Source organism: Furipterus horrens, unplaced genomic scaffold (assembly GCF_987537825.1).
Source record: "Furipterus horrens unplaced genomic scaffold, mFurHor1.1.pri manual_scaffold_12, whole genome shotgun sequence".
NCBI lineage: Eukaryota > Metazoa > Chordata > Mammalia > Chiroptera > Furipteridae > Furipterus > Furipterus horrens.
In genome coordinates this window covers 21,300,662-21,327,578 of record NW_028327182.1, presented here as the reverse complement: position 1 = coordinate 21,327,578, position 26,917 = coordinate 21,300,662, and the positions used below count along the sequence as shown (strand labels likewise).

At 38.1% G+C, this 26,917-nt stretch overlaps 1 protein-coding gene and 1 pseudogene across 3 annotated transcripts in view; one reads left to right on the top strand and one right to left on the bottom strand.

The window, feature by feature from the left end:
• KLF12 (KLF transcription factor 12) overlaps window positions 1-26,917 on the bottom strand; it is a 411,687-nt gene that overhangs the window by 286,575 nt on the left and 98,195 nt on the right. The window lies entirely within an intron of this gene.
• LOC149995939 (albumin pseudogene) lies at window positions 1,929-5,736 on the top strand (annotated as a pseudogene).

The window sequence follows — 26,917 nt, the reverse complement described above, 5'->3', positions numbered from 1 at the left end:
TGTTAGCTAGTGATGAAGGTCTACTGATTTATAATAGTGATGTTTATTACATAGTACAAAATCTGTTATTAATTCTTCCATGAATTGCCAATATCCCAGGAAGTGAGGATATTAAAAATCATATGCCACAGTCTCTGATTTTAAAAAGTTCACAGACAACAAAGGTAAGACAAATATAAATAAGTAATTGCAACAATAGCTACCACCCACTGAATGTTTACCTTATGTTGCACACTGACATATATTATTTAATAAATTCATGGAAAAAACATAGCCATTCCAATGACCTAGAATTAAAAGCCACATTTTACAATGAAAACAACTGTGATCAAAGTCCATATTCTCCAACCAATATCAAGCTGACATTCTTAGTAAGTCTCAGGAGCTCTGGTGAAAGAACAAAGAATAGTGGAAAGTTAAGGGAACCCGCAGAGGCTTCGGAGAGGAGGTGAAACAAAGCTGAGTCTGGAAAAGGGGGGAAGAGCAGACACCTCAGGAAAAGGAGATGCATTAAGAATTAGCATGTTTAAAACTAGCCAGCCTATGCCATAAAGCGAGGCTCTAACATGGAAAAGGAGTCTGTATATGGAGAGAAAGTTCATTTCAAGTAAATAATAAAAACAATCCCTAGAGTGTAATTTCTAGTGTCTTAGGTGCACATTTGTCTTAAAATGTCGTCGTCGGTAGCCGTCCGTCTCGAGAGACGATGGTGTAGCTTCTTAAGAGTCTATCTGCACCGCCGAGAATGGCTGTGCAGTCCGACTCGGGAGTGACACGGTATCTGTCTCCTCCCGTGTTGAATCGACATCTTGCGATGACGCTGGAGTGTCCTCTCCAGTGGAGCTGAAGCTACAGAGCCTGGGCAGGGTGATATGGAGGGTCTGCTGTTGCCCATGCAGCAGACCCCCCCCTCTCTTCGCAGCTGAAGGGTCCAAGGGAAAGACGGAGTCAATACAGCTTGGCTTCAGGTGCGCCGCAGGAGTTGCCGGTGTTGACTACAACGTCAAACCGCCTTAGGGACTCCGGCTCCGGATTTTCTGTCGGGGTTTACTCCCTTAGCCTTTCCCCTGAAGAGGTATGCCGCAAGGCAGCGGAGGTTTTTTGGTGTCAGAGTTTTCCTTCTCTGTCTTAAAATGTAAAGGGACCGGTATTAGGTATGCTAAATCAGGAATGTTAAAATATGACTTCAGAAAGTTGCTTCTATGAAAACATGACTTTAAGAGACCTTTCTCATGAACTGTGTTATGTTCCATAATTTAAGATTATTTCTGACATCTCTAACCCTCAATGATCAAAATATTCATTATTCAAACATGAATCAATAAAAATACTCCCATAGATAGTACATATGGGTGCACATGCACACACATATACACAGCCAAGCATCTGTGGGAAAACTGACCAGTAAGAAATTCCTGAATTGTGGGAGAGGGAAGTATAAGGGGACTAAATGGTCATGGGAAAAAATACAATTAAAAATAAAATTCCTGAAGTGTATATAAGTTACACAAGTAAGTTTATCTTTTAAAAAATATCCCAGGAAATTCAAATGACTTTAAAAATAATAATGCAGTGCCAATGAGCATCAAAAAGCATTTTGATAGTCTCAAAATAAAAATTAGCCAACTGCAGGTTTAGAAATCTATTTGAAGACATATATAAAACTAAAATACAAAAGTCAGGATTAGTCCTATAAATAAACAATATATGGATTAATCCCTATTCTAATATTTAAAAAATGTTCAAATAATTACTTGGTGTAAGCAGGTTAAGTGCTCACACGTACTTCTCCAACATACATGGGGAATATATTTTTACATTTTAATTTAAATATAGTATTCAAAAAACACCTGACTTTAAAAGGACAGTTCTTTAAATTCTCTAAATTTATTCCTGAAGGTGACTAAATACATCCTGGGAGACACAGCATGGCAAAACTGCTGGCCAAAGAACTGAATTCAAATTGTTCTCATGTCGAGTGGTGTCAGTTCTCAGCAGTAGCAGAAGAGAAGGAGGAGTAACCGGGGTTATAGAATCAGCAGATACACAGACTTACATGTGCTAGGAACGGCTCTAACTGCTAACTACCCTACTTGTATATTCCTCAAAACCTGAGCAATATGTAGTATTAATCGTCTCATTTTACAGATGTGGAAACACAGATTATACCAATGATAGGGTGGTGTCTAGTATATGCATGAGTTGCTTCAAAGTTAGCTATAACCCACAGACCAATAAATAATCAAGAGGGGGCGACATGAGCCACTCTGGGTCAGAGGAAGGCAAGCAACTTGAAACAAACCTAGTACAGTAGTCCCTCTCTATATCGCGGTTCGCTTATCACAAACTCATTGTATCGTGGGATTTTTAAAAATATTATATGTAATTATTTATCGTGGATTTTTTGCTGTATCATGGGATTTTGCGGTACTGTATACATATGTTCTTAAAGTTATATAGGTTTAAGAGTGTAGAATATGTTTAAGAACATTAGTAGCGCTTATAAAAGTGTGGAAAAGGTTGATAAGGGAGTGGGAAAGGTTAATAAGGGACTGGGAACGGTTTATAAGTGTGTGGGAAGGGTTAATAAAACCTTAAAATATATATAAATACTAAAATGTAAGGTTCCTACTTAGCAGATTTTCACCTGTCGTGGTGGGGAGGAGGGGGTCTAGAACGTAATACCCGTGATAAGTGAGGGAATACTGTACTCCCACTCTCTTGAATAACCCTTTATACCTTGCAGCAACTTTAAACAAATTTTATGATGCATTTTTTAAATCCTCACCCGAGGATATGTTTATTGATTTTAAAGAGAGAGGAAGAAAGAGAAACATCATTTGGTTGCCTCCCAAATGCACCTCGACCAGGGACTGAATCCACAACCTAGGTATGTGCCCTAACTGGGGAACAAACCTGCAACTTTTTTGGTATATGGGATGATGCTCCAACCAACAGAGCCACCCAGTCAGGGCTATATGATGCATTTGGTTTGTGGAGTTTTTATGGCCCTTAGCAATATGCTGAATCCTTGTAGCTGACAACAAAACACTCTTTGGTGGGATTTGTGTCAATACAGTCATTCTTCCTGTACTGTACTGCAACACTGCGTGTGCCCATTGGTAAATCAGCTAACCTGTCTGGGCCTCAGCTTCTTCACCTATGAAATTAAGGGATTGAAAGATCTTCAGCTCTCCTTCCATTTACAAAGTTGTGATCCTATGAATCTTATATTTAAAAATGCATAGCTCTGCAAGGCATCTGCTATGAATTAAATTAAAATGGGTTAACAGAGTTTGAGTTCTAACTCTGAATTAGTGAACTCAGGAAATTTAACCAAACTTCTCATTCCTAGTGGCTCCTAAATTGCTCTGGGTAAGAATATAATGGATAACTGATATCTCAATTGTCATTCCCCATGCCACATACCTTTATCATATGGCACTCTGAAGAGAAATGCTTAGGAAATAAAAAGGTACGATGGGGTGAGATATTGTCACTATTTCCAAAGCGGAGCCCATGGACACACTAGTAGCTGAACAATCCTCTGGAGGTGGCCTTGGAGAATTCTGAAGGTGAACAGGGAGGGTTTCTCTTCCAAGCACAGTTCCATAAAGCACTGCATTATAACAGAGTTTATCTGTGACTGCAAATAATTTCTTTCCCAACAGCTTTACCACAGCCCCTTGGAAGGCTCAGAAATGCATCTGTCACTTTGTCTTGTATAATTTAAAGGAGTATGTGATTTATAATGGTATTTCAGCAGTAAAAATATAATCCATACATCAGGTATGTGCCAAGCAGTGTGGCAGGTACGTTACACACATTATCTCAGGTAATCCTTACTGTGAAGAGGAGATAATAACCTCCACTTTACAAGTGAAGAAATAGTTTGATGGCTGTTGAACTGCAGCCAGGATTTAAACACACTGATCCCAAAGTCCATACGATTTTCTTCATGCCATAGCGCCTCTAATTGTAAGCGCTGCACTGTGAGCTTGATGGAAGTGCCATGCCAGAACCAATTCTACAGTGACAGATGTGGCCAGATTTCAGAAGGGCCACCAAGCACTGAAATGGCATAAATCACCCCTGTGACTTTCTCTTGGTTGATCCAAGAAGCCAGTGAAGAGACTGGTGTTCTTGTTCTCAATTCTGACCAGAGCCAGGGGCAGTTTCAACAGCATTTATCCATGTACATTCTATGGACTGAAGGGGTCTAAATTCAACAAAATGTTTCGGGAGTTACTCTTTGCCAGCAATTTTGTTTTTAATGAAGGTTTTCTCAGAGATGCAAGAAGATTCTTACACATCTCCAGAAGTCCCAGGAGTCTCAGAAGTTAACAGAAAGTAACAGTCCCATTTTTGCAATACCGTGAACATTAATTGTAGAGCTTATCACAGGCAATTATGCTTCCTCAAATTACTTTATTCAGCTCCAGATGCTAAATGATATTTAGCATCCTAAAGCCCAGAATTCAAATCTCAGCTTTCCTATTTCCAAGTTATATGGTCATGGCCCACTCAGAATCCCTGTAAAATTCAGTTTTTCAACTTCCACAAAAATGGCTAAAATAATGCCTATCTTGCAGAATGTTTGGCTTCTCTGGAGGATCTAAGAAATGCAATTTGCAGAAGGTACTCAATAAAAATAATAGTTATTAAAGCATTAGTTTTCTTATTGATAACTACTACTCTGATCTTTAATACACAGAACTAGGTGATACTACCAGGCCGTAGAATCTGCCAGAGCCCAAAGGAGATCAGGAAAAAGCTACATGAACCTCTGTAAGTATCCTATAGTATTAAAACAAACATAGGAGACTTCCAGCCAAGACTGACATGCTCCATCTCCCTCCACAACTAAGAAGGAATACAACTAATGCAAACCCAGTAATAACCAGAACTTCCAGAAAATAAATGGAAGTCCAACATTTGAAGTTATAAAGAAGTGGTGCTCATCTGGACAGGTTTTTGTATGAATATGCAAGAAGGCATCCCGAATACTATGTCTCATTGTTACTGAGACTTGCCACGGTATATGAAGTTCCACCGGAGAAGTGCTGCCCCACCACTGATGCTCACGCATGCTATTCCAAAGTGTCTGATGAACTTAAAGCTCTTGTGGAAGAAGCACAGAATTTAGTCGAAAAGAACTGTGAACTTTTTGAAAACCTTGGAGAGTATGGCTTCCAAAATGCGCTTTTAGTCTGTTACACCAAGAAATTACCCCAAGTGTCAACTCCAACTCTTGTGGATGTCTCAAGAAAACTAGGAAGAGTGGGCACCAAATGTTGTAAGCTTCCTAAATCACAAAGACTGTCTTGTGTTGAAGACTATCTGTCCGTTGTCCAGAACCACTTGTGTGTGTTGCAAGAGAAGGCACCAGTGAGCGACAGAGTTACCAAGTGCTGCTCAGACTCATTGGTGAACAGACAGCCATGCTTTTCTGCTCTGGATGTGGATGAAACCTATGCTCCCAAAGAATTTAGTGTGGAAACATTCACCTTCCGTGCAGATGTATGCGCACTTCCTGAGAATGAGCATCAAGTCAAGAAACAAACTGCACTTGCTGAGCCGTTGAAACACAAGCCCAAAGCAACTGAGGAACAACTGAAAACTGTTCTGGGGAATTTCTCAGCTTTTCTACAGAAGTGCTGTTCAGCTGATGACAAAGAAGTCTGCTTTGCTGAGGGTCCAAAACTTGTTGCTTCTAGTCAAGCTACTTTAGCCTAAAAACAACACAATCAGAAGCATCTCAGCTTACCCTGGAAGAGAGAAAGAAAAATGAAGACCTAAAGCTTATTCATCTGTTTTCCCTTTTGTTTGGTGTAAAATCAACAGCTTATCTAAAGAACATAAATTTCCTTAAATATTTTGCCTCCTTTATCTGTGCTGCAATTAATAAAAAATGTAAAAATCTAAAAAAAAAATAATAATCTATATTATTAGATTATGTTATTTAACAAAAGAGAAATAGTTGTTAAAGACAAACAGATTTCAATATATACACAAACACTCACACACACACACATATGAGTGTATTCAGAAGGTACCCAGGTACATAATATAAAAAATAGAGACATTTATAAATGAAGATACAAGAAACACTGTACATAGGACAATGATGCCTCAGTCCCCTTCAAAGTAGGCACCTTGAAACCTCACACAGTTCTCCAGTCACCATCAACTGCTCCGCCGTATTTTCCTTAATCTCATCAATGGTCTGAAATCTCTTCCCTTACAAAGGTGACTTTAGTTTTGGGAAAAACTGGAAGTCACAGGCTGCCAAATCTGGGTTGCAGAGGGACTAAGTCGCTTGGGTGACTTGATGTTTTGCCCAAAAACTCTGTGTGAGATGTGATGCATGAGCAGACGTGTTGTCGTGATGAAGCTGCCAATCACCAGTTGCCCATAGCTGCAGCCTTCTGAGTCATCCAAATAGTTTCCGCAGAAAAAACATTCAAGCTTAACGCAAAACTTGATGCAGATTTGTTGCTCTACTTGCTCAGTCATTTTGAATGCGAGAGCCGCACAGTACACATGCTCACCCAAGAGCATCTACTGCCCCCACTGATTAATACAGTGAAGTAGTCATTGTTCACACGTGTGCATTCCAGCCCACTCTCCTTGGTTGTCAGGTTACATTGATGCTGTGCAAATCGTTCTTGCTATATTAATAATGGCTGGACTTTTTTTGGACATACTTTATATGTATGTGTATATATATATGTGTGTTCCCTGGCTGGTTTGGCTCAGTGGATTGAGCGTCGGCCTGCGAGCTAAGTGTCGCTGGTTCGATCTTCCAGTCAGGGCACATCAGAGAAGGAAAACTCTGACTCCAAAAAACCTCCGCTGCCTTGCGGCATACCTCTTCAGGGGAAAGGCTAAGGGAGTAAACCCCGACAGAAAATCCGGAGCCGGAGTCCCTAAGGCGGTTTGACGTTGTAGTCAACACTGGCAATTCCTGCGGCGCACCTGAAGCCAAGCTGTATTGACTCCGTCTTTCCCTTGGACCCTTCAGCTGCGAAGAGAGGGGGGGTCTGCTGCGTGGGCAACAGCAGACCCTCCATATCACCCTGCCCAGGCTCTGTAGCTTCAGCTTCACTGGAGAGGACACTCCAGCGTCATCGCAAGATATCGATTTAACACGGGAGGAGACAGATACCGTGTCACTCCCGAGTCGGACTGCACAGCCATTCTCGGCGGTGCAGATAGACTCTTAAGAAGCTACACCATCGTCTCTCTAGACGGACAGCTGCCGCCGCCGACGATATATGTGTGTATATGTATACACACGTGTATATCATTCAGTCCATTTAAAGAGAAGGAGGGCCAACAAAAGATGGGTTTATAATTTTTCACAGTAATATGATCCAAATAAACTAAAACCCACAAAGGTAAAAATTATTCTGAAAATCCATCACCCAGAATTCCTGTTTATGGAGAGCATTTGGTTCTATTTTTAAATACTTAATTATTTTATATCATATCTATTCCAGAATTAGTCAGACTTTGATTTTCAGTAAGTCCTACAGTCTCTTTTTCATTGCCTCTTTAATATCATTGGTCTCATTCCCTCAAAAATTAGGAGGTCCACACTTGATCTCTTTTACTATGAACTTTAATCAGTCATTCACTGAGTCAACGAGTGTTTACTCTCTAGCGTCCTCCTTCCAACCGAATGCCTAGTATAGTTAAAAATAAAGGAGGCTCAAAGTTTCAGAAAGCACAGATTTTCGCGTACTAAAAAAGTTACCATGGAAGTATGAATTGGAACAGTATAAAATCTCTGCTTCAGTACTAAGGAGACCGAAGGCCAAGAACCACTAGTAGCTGCTGCAGCAGCCATCAGTCAGGCGTTCACTGGGCGTGCGGAATGTGGCTGGTCCCAATTTAGTTGTTCTGCAAGCATGACATACACATAAGGTTGTGAAGGCCTTTCACCAAGAAAAATAAATATTTCATTTATTTTATATTGATTACATGTTAAATTAGTAATATTTTGGATATACTGGGTTAAATAATACATGGTTTAATCACTTTAGGAACTCTAAAGTTACTTAAGCTGCTTGCATTACATTTCAAATGAACAGTAGATCAAGGTCCCACATTTCAAAGCCTTGGACAACACACTGGAAATTTTCCTAGCCTCTAATTGTATTTTATATAGACCTTAATGGCATGTCTACTTTGCCCACTAAACTCAAAAGATATGGCTTCTTGTTTAATCTAGCATTTAATCTCTCTGGAAGTAAACGGATCACAACATGCACTGTTACAATTGAGCACAATCATACAGGACGTATCTGATGCTTGCTGGTACCTGATTTTATCTCACTAGATTATCAGTCTTCAGTTCTTTGAAAACTCTGCAAAGTGATCTCAAAAGTGTGCCTTCCAAAAGCACAGCCATTCACTCACAGTCATGCCTGAACTTAAGTGTCAAGGGCATTCCATAATCCTCACAGCCTATTAAAACTAAAAGATTCCCAGAGGACCAGAAATATAACCCAACATTCACGTTATATCCCAAAGCACAGCTGTGCTTAAATTGATAAAAGAAAATGTAACCTATTCTGCATCACACACCCACTACAATGCTGATGGGAAATGCATTAAACAATACATAGACATCATTAAACTAAACACGGCCAGTATATTATGTTACAGCATCAATTGGAAGCTCCTGTAAACAATCCGCCTAAATTTCTAAATGTCAAACGTACTGACAATAACATCTTCATCTATTCTGTGTCTTACTGTAGCTTCTTGAACATTTCTCCTCAGGTGTTCTTCTGAATAAACGTATTTGATTAACAGAGTTTATAATTTTCATAACATATACAGGTAGTGAAAGAATGCACTGTACATTTAAAGAATTTTTCAGCTCCTTTATAAACAAGTAGCACACCTAAAAAAACAATCACATATTATAACCTACATTTAGCCCCATTTTTTCATGGAGTTACATGTAAAGACAATGTTTTCAATCATGTGATCTCTCCTAAATACCCCTGCCCTGTTTGGTTCCAGTCAGACATACTCTGTGAACAAGAATGCTGCCTGCCAGGCTGAGATCCATCCCTATGAGGCTATGCTCAATAGACACTGGTTCGCTGACAAATGAAAACCACTGACATCAGACAGAGGACCTACCTGGATAAAGAGCACATGGATTTAATTCTTCTAAGTCTGCTTTAAGAGTTAACAGTTCTCGACATGCCAGGCCATGCAGCGAGTTACCAAAAGGCTACCTACCTAAGTGCTTCCCAACCTTTATCACATCATCCGCAAATGTCTGAGGAAATCAGTACTATCTCGGCATAGCTATTACCAGCCCCTAGCAAACCAGTTGAGAAGCTCTGGGCCCATTATTGTAGGGAGCAGTTACATGTCTAAATGCTAACTCTAGCCAGGAGGTTGAAATAGACGTGTACCCACCCAAAATAAGGCTGGAAGTGGCAAAGGCAATTAATGCCCTCTCTCAGAGGGCCAGTGCTATTCAGCTTCTGACACCTGTCCTATAGTTAGATTCAGGTTAAATGTAGAATCTGTACCGACTCATGGAATCTTCCAATTTTTAAAATATTGGCTCTATTACTATACTGACAGAAAAGAAAAAGAAAACACATGACCTGTTCATGATATGTGTTGTACCTTCAGACTTAAAATATCTAGGAGGAGAGAAAATTACAAACTGCAGAGGCACTAGATTTATCTGGGCCCTTTCAATGGTATGTCAGGAGGAACCTAAATTTATATAATAAAACATGGTGTTTCCTATGGACACATACATTTTATGCGTAGTTTTTAAGGGGAATTTGTATTAAAACAAGCAGTATATTATGAATACAGTTCAAAAATCACAGGATTTAAAGTAAAACAAGAGTAAGAATAAATTTACTGCATTCAGCAGGCTACTTCCAACCACGCACCTGGAATTAGTATCCTTTTCGGACCGAAAGTGTGACCAGTACTCTACTGGGCAACCCTCAGTGGGGCTAAGAACCTATTAATCTGCTTCTGAATGAAGTAAGATTTCCAAGGATTCTTCCATAGTTTGGAGTTCTTAACAGCTCTGGCCACTTAGATTGCTAATTCAAATATAATTTGCATTGTCAAAATGTCCTAGAAGGCTCCTGGAACACTGCATTTCAGCGACGCAGGCCTGGACAGAGGGCACCCCGCTAACACAGCAATAGATTTGTCCATTCTACATAAATAAACAGCTTTCTTGGTGTGTCCTGCATTTGTTTCCAGTTAATGAATAAAACATTAAAATTGCTATTTGGAATATAAAGCGCTGTAGTTCTTGCAAATGGTAAAGTCATGCTGGCTGTAGTTTAGAGCACTAAGGCTGTTATTTATAGAATATAACTCATTATCACTACTCAAATATTGAAAAAGAGTAGTTTGTGTTCAAAGATAACACTGCCACAGGGGACTATTGATATAGAAAATATGGCTGGAGAGATATGGGATGCATATTAAAATTTATGTACTGAAAAGGAAAAAAAATGTACTTAATAGGTATATTTAATATTCCAGCAGCATCAACTGAAATGGTAAAAATTGTATTTGCTGACATTTCAATTATAACCTTCTATTTTCAGTACCTTCAGTTCAATCCAAAAATTTTCTGCAGGCCCAAAAGTAATGTACTTTACAAGATCTCAGTCTGCAAATGCATTATTTTTTATTAATATTACTACTACTATAATTATTATTACTTTGGTTAGTGTTCATTCAACACATTGAAACTTTCAAGAAAAAGACCAAAAGCAACGTTGGATGTTTTTCCTCACAGGATCATCACATTTTGACAGGAATATAGTAGAAATGTAAGACAATGCTTTGCCAAGCGAAGCGTGGAGGTTATGAGTGTGCGGTGGGAGGCTGACTAATAAATGGCGAAGTCAGGGATCAAACCCAAGGCTGTGCCAGGCTGTGCTCTCAACTACTGTAGTTTATTTCCTTTTCATTATCATAAGGGGATAGAAGTATTTTAATACACAATAATTTATGTATTGTATTAGGACATTTTCTGTAATGTACGTACTATTTTATTTATTACCCATAATTTTAAAACAATCTTAGAATATGTTTATTCTTATAATCTACTTCAATATCTTATAATTCTTAGCGTTATGATACACAAAACCATATCTAATTACAAATCTAACTTGATGCTACTGTAACCCCCATTCAATTACAATTGTATGTGTAATTCTTTGTGCAATTTCTGAAGTCTCCAATAAGTTAAATTTTCAGTGGGCACAGAAGCATTCTAGGGCTGACTGAAGTTACTTAGCCTTCTAAGACCCAGTTTTCTTAAATACAGAACAGCAGTAACAACAATGCCAGGGTCATGGAATGGCTGTGGGAATTCGATGAAATAATGCAAGTAAAGTGCTTAGCAGAAACACTCAGTAATATTAATTATCATTATTGTTGTTGTTAATTTTATCCACTCTTGTGTCCTTGTGATTTAATGAAGTTTGGCACATTAAATAAATTAATGAATGAGTACTTTAAGACTTTTTACCCTCCCCCTTTCCACATACATGCAAACACACCCTTTTTCTCCACAGGCATTACCATCTCTCAAACAAGATTTTGTTTCCTCTACGTGAAACCCTATTCTCCACCCTACTTTTTATCTGGTTAATTAAGGCCTACTCTTCACCTCAGTTTTAGCATCCTTTCCTCTTTGGGGGGAAGTATTTCCCTAAACTCAAAACTATTATGCACCCCTGCATATGCTTTTTCACTGGGCTTTTTTCTTGTCCTTAATTATCAAAGCACTTAATACCAAGTCTTCTTAAGGTCTTTTTACTTACCCAACATCTCACTAGATTGCAGAACTCTTTAAGTCAGATGCTATCTTTTACCACTATAAAGTACAGAGATGTTTGATAAACATTTGTTAAATGAATGAACAAATACATATTTCTATTTGAGTCACTTTTCCATACTTCTCATCTTCCTTACTAAATGAAATATGGGATTTAGAATTTGGTTGGATTTTAGAAATGAACAAAATGGAAAAAGAGAGACAAATCAGTATTTATTTTAGTGTACAAAAAAATGTTGGCCAAGTTCCTCCCTTCTGTTCGCCAAGTGGCCATTAACATGTATGAAAGGTGTGCATCAACATTAGTCATTAGGAAAATGTGAAGTGAAAGCCACCCTGAGACCCCAATATACAGCCATGGGAATGACAAAAAAGAAAGCAAGAAAATAGAGAGAGATAGCGACAATACAATGCATCTGCAACTTCTATGAGCTACTGATAAACATCCAAATTCGTACAGTCACTTTAAAACTGTTTGGTAATCTCCTAAAATGAACATTTATTCCTCAAGACTTAGAATTTTTACTTCTAGGAATATGGCACAAAGAAATATGTACACATGTGTACCAAAAGCCATTTACAAAGAATTTTCACAGTTGCTAACTACGAGAAACAACAAAAATATTAATCGAAGATAAAATGGACAAATAAATCTGTGGAAGATTTTTTGATGAATTCATATAGCGGAATATTAGACAGCAATAAAAAAGAACAATATGGATAAATCTCAAAAACATAATGCTGAACGACAAAAACCAGACAAGAGTAGTTACTGTACTCCTGTGATGCTGAGGGACAGAAAGCTGTCTACAATGACGGAGGTGACATGGTGGTTGATTCTTTTATGAGTGGCTACGGGTAACGTTTTATGACAATCTGGGTGGTCACTGAGTGTACATGTTCACTTTGTGGGAGTTGATCTCTTTGCATATTTTTAATATGCTCATTGCCTGCATGTGAACTGCACTCTGGTGAAAAGGTGAACTAAAAATAAATGAACAAATAAATGCCTTTAACCTAAAAAAATAAGGTCAACACAGATGATTCACACAACTCCAGGAAGTCTGAAATCCTCTGAACCTGACTAGTCACTTGATTCTACTTGAGATTTAATCTTGATTTTATTTCTAACTCTTCTCTTTATTAGAAAATTCTATTTTAACCTATTTGCTAAATGTACTGTATACACACAGGCTTACTACTGCCATAAAAAGTGATGGACAAGCAGAAATGGGATTATATTTTTCCTATAAACAGAAGATAAAGAAGGAAAGAGTTTTTCCTGAGATAAACTAGCAACTGTCTTAAGAGCTGGAAATGATAAACACACACGTATTTATATTTATACACATATCTCAAACAAATCATCTGAGTTGGACTTGGATGTAATTGACTCAAGAGCGGTGAAAGACATGGAAAAGCAGAGGCCCTGGCATGGGAGACTGTCCATCCTCCAAGGAGAAACAAGGAGGGGGCAAGAGAGCATCAGAGCCGGCAGTTTCAGAGCTGTCACCAAGGGACACTGCCGACTGCTACAGACTGGGGGACTGGTGGGGGGTTGGGGGGGGCGGGGTTGCACTGGATTTTTTGAACACCAGCTCTGTGCTACTTCCCAGAACACTGTGACAGGAAAATGTGAGCAATTAGGGTTGGAACAACCAAGGCCATGAGAAAACTTAAAAGTCTTTATATATTTGTTTTTGATTGTCATTCTATTACAATTGTTCCATTTTCCCCCCCTTTGCTCTCCCCTGTCCTGCCCACCGCCCCTTCTCCCACAGTCAATCCCCAGCCTGTTGCCCATGTTCATGGATCATTTACACTAGTTTTTTAACTAGCCCTTTCCCCTTCTTTCCCCACTTCTTCCCACCTCCTCCCCTCTGGCCCCTGTCATCTGTCCCTTGTTTCCATGCTTCTAGTTCTATTTTGCTCATTTTTTTTAAGTATATTTTATTATGTTGTTACAGTAGTCCCAATTTTTTTTCCTAGTGCTCTCCTCCTCCCAGCACCCCACTTCCCATGGGTTGTGCATGTAAGTTCTTTGGTTTCACCCTTTCCTATGTTATTCTTAACTTCCCCCTGTCTATTTTGTACCAACCAATTATGCTTTTTAATCCCTGCACCATTTCCCCATTTCTCCCCTTTTCCCCTCCCAGCTGATAACCCTCCAAATGATCCCCATATCTATGATTCTGTTCCTGTTCTGGTTTGCTTAGTTGGATTTTGTTTTTATTTTTTAGATTCAGTTGTTGATAGCTGTGAGTTTGTTGTCATTTTAGTGTTCATGGTTCTTTTTAAGTAAGTCCCTTTGACATTTCATATAATAAGGGCTTGGTGATGATGAACTCCTTTAGCTTCACCTTCTCTGTGAAGCACTTTATCGACCCTTCCATTCCAAATGATAGCTTTGCTGGATAGAGTAGTCTTGGCTTTTCATCACTTTGAATACTCCTTGCCAGTCCTTTCTTGCCTGCAAAGTTTCTTTTGAGAAATCAGCTGATAGTCTTATAGGCACCCCTTTGTAGGTATCTCTCTGCTTTTCTCTTGCTGCTTTTAAGATTCTCTCTTTATCTTTAACCTTTGGCATTTTAATTATGATGTGTCTTGGTGTGGTCCTCTTTGGGTCTAGCTTGTTTGGGACTCTCTGTGCGTCCTGGACTTGTATGTCTATTTCCTTCACCAAATTTGGGAAGTTTTCCTTCATTATTTTTTCGCATAAGCTTTTGATTTCTTGCTCTTCCTCTTCTCCTTCTGGCACCCCTATGGTTCAGATATTGGCATGTTTAAAGTTGTCCCAGATGTTCATAAGTTTCTGCTCATTTTTTTCAATTCTTGTTTCCTCATTCTGTACTGGTTGACTGTTTTTTTCTTCCTCTTGTTCCAAATCATTGATTTGAACCATGGTTTCCTTCCTTCATCATTGGTTTTGTGTGGATTTTCCTTCATTTCACTTAGCGTAGCCTTCTCTTCTTCCCCTATGCATTTTCCTTACTCAAGCATATCTGTCAAGCTGTGAGCATCTTTACCACAGTGTTTTGAATTCTGCATCTGTTAGGTTGCCTATCTTCTCGTTGCTTAGTTCTTCCACTGGAACCTTGATCCAGTCCCCCTTTTGGGCCATAATTCTCTGTCTCCTCATTCTGACAGGCTCCTGTGTGTGTTTGCCTCTGTGTCTTAGGTAGAGCTGTCACTCCTATTAAGTTGTAAGGGGCGGAGCCTTAGAGATTCGTCAGTGCAGGGCGACCTGTTTCACCATGTTGTGGTGCTGTATGGGGGGAGGGATCTGAGAAAGAACAATGCTGCTTGCACAGCACTTGCCCCTTTTTCCGGCACCCCTGCTACTTCCATATGGGACTGGCGTCTCTTCAGCTGCTTCCCTGGCCGTGGTTCCCAGACTCGGTGGGTCTGTGGACATTCTAGGACCGTGGGGGCCCTTTAAACAAGCGGACTCTGCTGAGAGACCGGCAGTTTCTGCCTCCACCCCAACCCCCACTGGTCTACACGGTCAGAAGCAATGAGGCTTTATTTTCCCTGGCACTGGGAACGTGAGCTGCGGGTCTGGCGTGGCACTGGGAATGCTCCCCAGGTGTCCCTCTCTACCTTCCAAAATGTGTGACTGTGCTTTCTGGCAGCTGGCCTGCCACTGCCTGCCACTGCTGCTGCTGCCACCACACTGCGTCCTCTCTGCCCCGACTCCGCCCCTCCTTCCTGTCTGGATGAGTATTTCTTCTTTATATCTTTGTTTGCTGGACTTCCATGCAGCTTGATTTTTCTGGAACTTCTGGTTGTTTCAGTTTTGAGGTAGTTGTATTCCTTCTTAGTTGTGGAGGGAGACGCAGCGTCTGTCTATGCCTCCATCTTGGCTGGAAGCCCCCTGCTCATTTGTTTTGTTCATTAGGCTCCTGTATTAGGTGAGATCATAATGGCATTTGTCTTCCCTGGCTGGCTTACTTCATTAAGCATAAAACTCTCCAGTTCCATCCATGCTGTCGCTAAAGGTAGGAGTCCCTTCTTTCTTTCTGCTGCGTAGTATTCTCTTGTGTAAATGTACCAGTTGTTTGATCCACTCATCCACCTGATGGGCACTTAGGCTGTTTCCAGCACTTGGCTATTGTAAATAGCACTGCAATAAACATAGGGTGTATAGGTTCTTTTGAATCGGTGTTTCAGGATTCTTAGGGTATAATCCCAGCAGTGGAATCACTGGATCAAAAGGCATTTCCATTTTTAGGTTTCTGAGGAAATTCTATATTGTTTTCCACAGCAGCTGTATCAGTCTACATTCCAACCAGCAGTGCACTAGGGTTCCCTTTACTCCACATCCTCACCAGCACTTGTTGATTTGTTAATGATGGCCATTGTGACCAGTGTGAGGTGGTATCTCAACGTAGTTTTAATTTGAAGGTCTCTGATAGCTAGTGATGCTGAGCCTCCTTTCATGTGCCTATGGGTCTTCTGTATGTCCTTCTTAGAAAAGTGTCTGTTCAAGTCCTTTGCCCATTTTTTAATTGGATTGTCTGTCTTCCTGGTGTTGAGTCATATAAGTTCTTTATATTTTTTGGAGATCAAATCCTTGTCTGAGGTATCAGTGGCAAATATGTTTTCCCATATGGTTGGTTCCCTTTTCACCTTGCTGATGTTTTCTTTTGCTGAGTAGAAACTTTTAAGTTTGATATAGTCCCATTTGTTTATTATTTCTTTTATTTCCCTTGCCCTAGGAGATATATTGGTGAAAATATTGCTGCATAGGATATCGGAAATTTTACTGCCTATGCTTTCTTTCTTCTAGGACTTTTATGGTGTCATGGCTTACGCCCTTTTTATAATTTAAGAAAAAAAGCATGAAGGCAACATCTTCAATAAGCGAAACTTCAGGGGCGGTTTACCAATTTTAAATTAATAATTTTGTTGCTACAGAATGAATTCCTCATTTTCAAACCCTTGCTCACTAGAAATTGTTCAGGTCTCCTCACCTCTCCAGCCCCTCCCTCCTGTTATTCTGCTTTCTTATGCATAATACATGGCTTATTATCTCCTGCAAAAGTGACTTAAGAGGCAGAAATGCCCTAAGGGGGAGCTCACCACTATTGAAAAGGTATGCAGAATAAATGCACACATAATTCCAGCAAGGCAGAATCACCTTTGGGAATGAGTCACTGTTCAAAACATACACATGTGTAGTTTTTACCAGACATCTGACTTCTGCTTCACTGGAAATTATGTTGAACTCCAGAACATTCAAATATTTAGGCAACATCCTACCTAGTCTTGTCATACATGATTCACCAAGACCTATTACCTTCAAAAGGCACATCATGTTTTTATTTTTTACTGATGAAAACAAACAATCAAATGTCAGGCATGCTTTATTCACCTAACTGAAATTACAGAAAGTGTATATGTTTTTATTCTTAGTCTATTACCTCTCCATATGATGTCTATAAAGTAACTGAATTTAATTTCATTTCATGTGACTCTTTTTGGATAACAAATATATTCATCATAAATCAGTACAATTATTATAGAACTATCACAGAGAGAAAGCAGTTTCCATTTACATTGTTCATACTGAAAATTAGATTTCTCTGTCAAGTAGCTTATTCATAAAAGGTCTTTTTAAATTACAAGTCCCTTGCAATCAAAGATCTGTATGTTTAAATAAAAGTAGGAAACAGATCAATATAACTTTGCAACTCCTCTTGTAATTAGACTGAGAAATAAAATTTGTCTCTTATGGGAAATTTATTTTTCTTCTGGAAAATGTTTCCAATTTCAATATTTTAGGAAGATAAAATCTACTCCTTTAACTATTTCCTCAACAGAAGCAAAATAAAACTGTCTAGACTGCAAGCCACACTGAACCCCTCTGGTGTTTTCTTTCAGCTTCCTCTGTAACAGTGACATAAACTCTGTCTACGGTCTTGGTACCCATCTGCTCTCATCGCTCAGTGTCATGGCCTATGCATTAAACGTAAGTGTCAGGCAGTCATAAAATCTGAAAAAGTTCTTACTCTTCGGGGATCAAACATCAAATGACATTCTGTCGCATGGGAAATCCCAGGGCCTGTGGCCACGTCTTAACGGGTTTGCCATGCCGCGAAGGAAGAGTGCCGCATGCCTTTAAAACAAGGCCATTTTTACATGGAATTTGGTTGTAAAGGAGACTACAATCCTCACATTTATAATCGCTAAAATATCTATTCATGAAGATAAATATAGTTCAAGAAGCAATTTGCAAAACTTTATTTAATGATTTTTTTTTTTAACTGCACAGTACTCACGGACCAAAACACCCTCTATAAAGTCAAAGAAATGCATAAAAGGCAAGCAGTCTGTGCCGGTGACGGTGACGGATTCGAGTCCTTTGTGCTCCCAGTCAGCCTATCACCACCCTGCAGAAGAAAGGTGGGCACCCTAATGACTAGAGGGGCAATCCTACATACCTGGCAGCAGCACTTAACAGGTGCCAAATGCATCACATTCAAGTTCTTAGCATGGGCAGGACACTTGACAAATGCAATGAGCTACGATGCACTCCAATTTGTAAGGAAGTCAGTGTTATAGCCAGGAACAATATAAAGGAAAAGTCTTAAGATGTGCATTTTTTGACATTTATAATCAGGTAGAAATAGAGAAGGGAGAGGAGATTAACGAGTGTTTAGACTCTTCCATCAAACTATGGAATGGGAAGGGGATTTTAAAGCCTGCCCTTTACACTTTGCAACTGTGAAGACAGATGACTGACAAATCTCATGGTTTTTCATTACCATCAGGATCCAGAGCTCTTCCAAGTCTGCTGTCGCATAGCGGTGTCAAGCAAACCCTATCCTGGAGAATGATGTTTCAGTTAAAAGGTATGCAGAGAAAAAGGAGGCATGGGAAGAAGGCAGTTTGAATAAAACTCAGAAAAAGTTGGTGGCATGAGAAAAATCAGTTTAATTTGTTAACAATGAACTCATAAAATTGCTACTCACATTTGATCGATTAGGCATTTGACTTGATAGCATACTCACATTCTTCTTATCAAGAATAATAAAGAGATAATATAACAAATCCTGTTCTATTCAACGTACTTCAGTTTTAGGCAATAAGGTTCATGGAAGTTGACAGTTGGTAATTCCATGTCTCTTTCAATAGAAGAGGCTACACACTGGACATGATGTTCTTGAGACAGTGATACAGGAGATTCTGTTAAATGAATGCCTGGGGTGAGCAGAGAGGGAGAAAGAGAGGGGAGGGAAAAAAGGGAAGGAAGGGAGGGAGGGAAGGAAAGTGGGCAGGAAAGCAGAAAAGAAGGAAGTAAGGATGGAAGGGATGGCGGGAGGAAGGGAGGGAGGAAAAAAATACAACAGAAACACTAGCTTTGGTGGAAATTCAGAGGGCTGGGCCTGACTAGTACAGGCATGTAAGACCTGTGTTCAGCTCTACACAACCCCATAACTACAGTTTTGTAGCTTGAAATGCATCATGGTCTGTGTATTTATGTCAAGGAAATCAGCAAATGCAAGAAATCAGGGCTTTTATTCAGAAAGCTGTTTATCAGTCTGCCACTGGTTATATCTAAATTACAATGCTCAGTGTCCGTCTCCAACCAATAAAGTAGAAGTGCTATCAACTACCTTAAAAGACTTATATGAAAATTAAATACAATAATGCAAGAGAACTTAGTAGACATACAAGAAGTTCAGATAGCTGTGACTATTACTTCCAAGAATTAACTATCAAGCAGAAACCAGCCTCAAGGAGTTTCACAAATAATGAGGTCTCCTTAAAGGTAGCACTAGCTAGACCACAGGATTCAAAGACTTGAACAGTAGCAGCCAGATAAGTAGCAGAGTTTAGAAACAAAAACAAAAACAAGCAAACAAAAAGGTAGTCACGGTCAACAGGAGGCTAGCAAATAGAAAAAATACTTTAACAAGCAATTGTTAACGTACCAGAAATGGATAAAAATGAGAGAATCTGAGAATAAAAGAGAACATATAAGAAAAACCAAAATGGAAACCTTAGAACTGAAAACCACCATAACTGGTATGTGTGTGTGTATAAATAAAACCAATTATAGCCAAAAAAAAAAAAAAAAAAAAAGACTAGCAAACAAGAGGCTGACAGTTAAACCAACAGAAAATGAAAAGTCATTAAAAGGGCATTCATTTCAAGTTCTTGGTGAAATAAACCAGCATTAAAGCTAATGTTTTTATGTCTTTTAGGTATTTTAAATATACTGTCACTATGTATCATAAGAAATGGCAATAAAGGAGTGATAGAAATAAGACACTAGGGGAATCAAAGTATTATAAACAACCTCGCTCTCAGTCAACAGCACTATAGTATAGGCACAACCCAATGTCAAGTCTACACAGAAAAAGGTACATCGCAAGACATGGAGGAATGAAACCATTACCTAATACAATGGTGACATTCAATACATCCTGAAAAAGAATTTCAGGAAAAGAATATAATTTATCACTTGTATATATTTCTATTTACAAAGCAAAATTATCCCTGGCTAGCTAAATACCTGTGCATCTGTCCATCTGCACAGACATGAAGTTCCCTCTCTACAGACTCAACAGACATTCTTCACTCTCATTATACTTAAATAGCTGCCAGTTCCCACAGCCTCTCTGTGCCTCCCCTCTTCCACTAGAGGCATTTTTCCTGTTCTGTGCCTTCTCTCTACAGATCTGGTCCCTTTCTACACTTTTTCAACTTTACACTTTTCATTCTCATCTCCTTAATGTGGTCCCATGACAGCTCTTCCAAAAGTAGAAAAGAGAAAAGGAGGGAGGGGGTAAATTAAAAAAACCCACCAACTCACTCCCCAACCCAGACAGCCACTGATGACCACTCACTACTCCAATCCTCTCAACACACACATAAGTTATTGCCCCCCACTTTCTCGAACATGTCCGAGAAAGCCACGCATTGCGAAAAAGAATCAGATAATGAATTTGTTTCTGTCTTGCTGGACCTACTACTAACCTAAATCTATCCATTAGGTATCAAAAAACAAAAACAAAACAAAATAAAAAAACCTCTCATAAAGTTGAAAATTATAAGTATCCCAGCTATCTACTGGAATATAAATACCTTAGAGCACTATTTCTCAACTTTGGCTGTACATCAGAATTCTCTAGGAGCTTTTAAAACTCTCCCTAAGCCATCTGAATCCCTGACCAATGACAAGATATCTTCTGGGGATGGCATGTAGGCACCAGAAGGTTCTTCAGTCACCTAGGGGATTCCAATGTGCAGCCAGCGCTGAAAACTGCTGCTCTGGACCCTGTGGTTCTTTATTCCTTGTTCTATACCAGAGATTCTCAACCTTAACTTCAGAGTGCTCCCAGATTCCCTTTGGAAGCTTTTAAACATACAGACGCCCAGGCCCCACCCCACACCTACTAACTCAGAATTTCTGGAAATAGGGCTCATGAATGAACACGCTTTCCCACAAGTTACTAAACTGAAGCTATGGTTGACAACTAGGGCTCTTCAACTATAGACCCACCCATGTTTTGGAATTCTTTATTGTAACTGTATTTGATATTCCACTTTTGTACCCTTTTTACTAATATTAATCCTTACGGAACCTTAAAATTGTTGAAATGCTTATTTCAAGAAGACTTGTAGAAGAGAAACTCAGAACTCTTATTGACTGGCACATGTATGAGTTTCCCAGAGCAGCTGTAACGAAGTACCACAAGTTATAACAACAGATCTTGTTCTCTCATAGTTCTGGTGGTTAAAGTCCAAATTCAAGTGTCGACAGAGCCTGCTCTCTCTAAAGGCTGCAAAGGAGAATGTGTTCTAGGCTTTTGCTTAGTTTCTAGTGTTGCCAACAATCCTTGGCATTTCTTGGCTTGAAGACACATCGCTTCAATCTTCTTCTCCATCATTACATAGTGTTCTCCCTGTGTGTCTGTATCTCTTCTCTTAAAAGGACAGAAGTCCTTTAGGGCCCACACTACTCCAGTATGACCTCATCTTAACCAATTACATCCTCAGCAACCCTATTTTCAAATAAGGTCACATTGTGAGCTTCCAAGAAGGACATGAATTTTAGGGGGACACCATCCAACCCAGTACAGCAGGAAAGGGAAAAACAGCAACTATGGTCAGGAGCATCAGGCGTTGATTGTGAACAAGCAGTAGCAGAGCCAGTTTCTGGGGACCTCAAAGACAATGAACAGGTATGTAAAAAATAAAGCTAGGGTTAAGAGCGTCCATAAAAGATAACCTGGAAAGAGATTCCAAGTCCTAACAGTTTCTCACCACCAGTGCAATTGAACCTCTATTCCAACTTCCAGACCCCGAAATATCAAGTGCCTATGTATTACAACTTTCAGAATTAACAGAACATTCCTAAAAGTTCATATGAAAACTCAAGCAATTCCCAACAGATACATAGTCATATGTGGGGTTATAATGGCAGAACCATCATCTAATGGGGGGGGGGGCATCATAGAGAAAATGTACTATGTAGTATTAACCACCTCTAACAAGTGCATACTTAAGGGAAATCATATTTCAAGAAAAATATTTTCTGAAGCCCAACTTTTTACACCCAGCAAAATAATAAATGCTCCATGATTTAGTGCACTGGTTATCAATGTTTTATATATTGAATTAATCTCACAAGCTATAGTTAGCACAGAATTTTTGTTCCCAATAACCAAATAAGAGCATATGAACCACTTTGCCATGCTGAAAAACTTCTTTGTGATATTCTAAAAGCCTGATGATGATAGCACCTTTATTGATTATAGCCAAGAGAGAAAGACAGAGAGAAAAAGAGAGAACACATAAATATGCATAATGCAAAAATTTTTTGATCAAACTCATAATTCCATAGGTGCAAATTAGCTGGCCTTAAGTATCCTATAAATAAGTATTCTTCATTTAAACACTTCTAAGGGAGATAGAATAATTTATTGTAGCCAAATTTTGCTTTAATGAATGAAAATGCATTAAGGAAGGAAAAAACCTCTCTACAACATCAAAAATCAGGAGAAATTCCAAGTAATCAAATACATGTTCATCAATTAAATTATTTTGGCTTCAATCGAGTTCAAATATTCAAAACTACAAAAAATGGTACCCATCTCCTCTGACATTTTTCAAATTTTAATAACTCACTGTTTTCCTAACTACATTAAGATCTAAACATAAATAAGGCAGAAGAAATCTCCCTGTAAAACATAGCTCAGAGAGGAAACAATCTCTTCTATTTACTAGGATGACATTTAATTTGATCTCTTACAAACCCTTTCAGGTACCAATTTATGTACAATAGAGTTAAAAGCAAGCAAACTCCTTTGGGAATATAAAATACCTTAGAAGTCATGATAAATACAAATAAACTAAACACGCAAGGGGGCTGTATCTCTAGCGCTTGCTTTGCTCCCTTTGTTTGACAGTGTGGTTTAAAGTATAGGTGAGGAAATTAATCCTTCAATTTGGCTGTAATACTTGGAAAGTTTAATGCAGTTCAATAACTGGAGTAAGATTAAACCATACTTCTAAAAAAAAAGAAATTAAAGGTAGCAAAAGGAAGCGCCTTTATGCAAATGCCATTCTTACCAGTTACTTCTATTTTCCAATTAAAGAAATCTTTGCTGCTAATACCACTCAGATGAGGTGTGCAAATAATCTGATGCCTCATTTACTGTTGAGTCTTCAAAGTGATTTTGAAGGTTCATAATTGTGCCAGTAATTGGTTACAAACATTAGGAAGTTACACATGCTGGACATTTTGAGTTTTTTCATAGTTTAAAGTATCAATGAAGAGTCTAAATAGGTGCAAAGGTTCATTGTCATAGGTCTGTCATCAAGCCTATGGTAATAATTTACTAACATATACTGAGCATGAAAGATACATAAGGGGATGCAGATACCAAGGTTATGCTCTGCCTTTTTAGAAATCGTCATTGTCATAAATACAAAATAATGTAAATTATATCATCAATCAATAAAGCAAAATGAAATGAATTAGATTGATCTGATGAGTAGCCAAATGATCACAGATACAGCTAAATGAAGAGACCAAGTAGATAAATTAGGCATCTGATTTATTATAGCCATCTATAATTGCTCTTTAGAGTCCCTGTGATAGAAATATTATTTGAAAAAATACAAACATGACTTCCTTAAATAACAGATTTGCTAAAATTTTTCCAGTAATGCAGCTGAATTTTGGGTACCCTTACTCACAACTTGACTTTTAATAATCACAATTCCTGCCAACTGAAATATATACAAATTATCAATTTCATATTTTTATCTTTATAGAATTATTATAAATTATTGCACATAGGTTGCAAATACAGCCCATGAAAAAATTATCTTTGCTTTAAGGTCTTGAGAGGAAAGCCAGGTTTAAAAGAATCTGTCAATAGTTCAACTACCAAAATACACATGTAAAAACAAAATAGAAAGGCAGAAGAGGAAAGAAAATCAGTTATTTTAATTTTTTAAAAAGTAAAAGATTTGCAAGTCAAGTTCTTTTTTAGCTCCATCCTTCTCTAATAAAAGTTTATATAATTCCCTTTAAAGCTTAAATCATACAGTGAATAAAATCACATTAAATTGCACAATTAAAAATGGCTAAAAGGTCAGTTTTATGTCATATATATTTTACCAAATTAAAAAATGAAGGCAAAGTGATTATTTACAGTTGTATTCATAAAATAAGAAAGGAATGGTGTTCATCTTCGTAACGTACATACACATGCAGCTACTTAAAAGTTAGATACCGTTATGTGAAAATACAAGGGTTAAACCCTACTTCTGCTGTTTGAGGACAACAATCAGGTCCTAGTCATCTTTCAATTTTCATTATTTTGAAAAATACTTTGCACATTGTGAAAAGCTACAACTTTGTCAAATATGTAAAAAATGGTTAAAATGGTAAATTTTATGTTATGTGTATTTTACTACAATAAAAAACAAAGTATCTGACTTGGAATGAAATATCAGCATTATTTACCTTGATTTCAGTCCAGCTGACTACAAACCTTAATTCTAATCTTCTGTAATTTGTGCCTGGACTAGGGCTACATCGATTTTTAAATTTTCTAACCATTCTAATCTCAGACCTTTGGGAGGTCAAAAGGTAAGGAAAGAAGGGGCCCATGTGCGTACCAAGTTGGTCAGCTTGTCCCACAAGGAAGTCATGTGCCTCTGAAACTTTTCAGGTTCTTTCCTGTGTGAATCTAAAAATGTCAGGGGCTTGCCTTTGGTTTCAGGCAGGAAACGGGGCCACTGAAGTGCAGATTCACATGGAGAAGCTGCAGGCCTGGGGCTGCTCCACGGCAGAACAGAAAGAACCAGCAAGTCAGACAGAGCCTTTCTTAAAAATAAGCTACAGAAAAGAGCAAAGAAAAAGAGATGCAGAATTAGTCTGACCAAGAACACAAATCAACTGTGTGTCCATAAACCTAAAGGACAGGCTATTTTACAATTTACAGAAGGATTTGTGAAGAAATTTGAAGGCAGTGAAAACCCAGTGTATATTCCCTTCCATACTTCCATGTTTCTCCCTAATTTCCTTCTCCTAATTTACTTTTTATCTCCAGTTCTCACACTCACCTCCTTTTTTTTTTTTTTTTCTAAATCTAATGATTCATCTCAAGTATATCCCCTTACTCCTTCATGTCTCTTTGTCTACTTGTCCAACATGACTACGTTTTGTCTTGGGGGGAAAAAGTGTCAGTAAATACTGAGATCTGTCCTACAAATTAGGTAAAAAAGAGAGCAAGTTAAGGAGAAAGACTCTGTGTAGTTCGCCCTAATATTTAAAAACTCAAGATAAAGATCCCCTAAGGCTATTTTTAAATGCTCATAAAACAAAAACAGTGGTTTCCAACTCTGCATTTGGTGGCTGGGGCTTCAGATAGAAATGAGTTTAATGCAAATGTTACACTAAGTCAAATAATCAGTAATTGGATCTATAAGCAGGAAATATTTTTTTAAAGGTATTTTTAACTTCAAAGGCTTCAAAATTTTCCTATAAGTAGTTTCAACCGTGAGCATACAAGTTCATCATCTAAAAAGTCAACAAGTAGCATTAAAAGGTTTTTCTTTAAATGAGTTCTTACAATGTGTGCTTTATTATAACTTTACAAATAATTTCAGAAAATTACAAAATGTGACCGTCGAGTGAATTAGAAACTAAGTATACCTCAACAAGTTCATCTCCATCCCTGGTAAAGAACTAATAAAAGGTGACATATACATCACATCAATTAAATTAGCCAGTTTAAAACACATACGCATTATCTCCATGGCTAGAAAGTGATAAAAATTACCTTACTCATACGTTGCCTCTAACAATACCAACTACAAGAACCCAAATGAAAGGCACTTATGTTTCAAGCTTGAAAATAGTTGATAGTCTTTCACTCAGTAATAACATTTCTGAATTAATTCTACAAAATAAAAAGAAAGAAAAGAAAAAACTATAAATATTAAAAAAACTCATTAAAACACCATTTGTAACCTAAAAGCTAGAAACAGTTCACCACAAGGAAATGGCCAACTTAATTATGGTAAAACATAATGGACTATTAGCTGCCATTATAAACTGCATTTAGGAAAAATGAGGGGAAAAGCAATATTAAGTAAAAATGACCAGCATATAAGTAACCATCAGTAAAATACATGAAAACATTTGTTGAGTAAGTATGGCGTGGTGGTTTGAGTAAGGATTTTTTTCCTCTACCTTAATCTGCATTACTGACATAACTTCATAATGGTTCTATAAGAAACTAAACACACTATATATGTTTATTCCCAAGTACTATTTTTAACATATTAATATTAATAAGCAGATTTCAGATGGCAATGTTCATTGAAAAAACTATAAAGATTAATAGGCCACTCCTAGAATTTGTCTTTATTAATAAATAATACAATAAACATGTCTCTTATGGGGAAAATGCTTCAAGGTTTAAAATGTTCAATTAGTTTTTATGTTAACAGAATTTTAAAAGGCATTTTGCTAAGTGCTGCAGAGAATTACAGTAAGAGAAAAAAGATAAAACTATCATATCATTATAA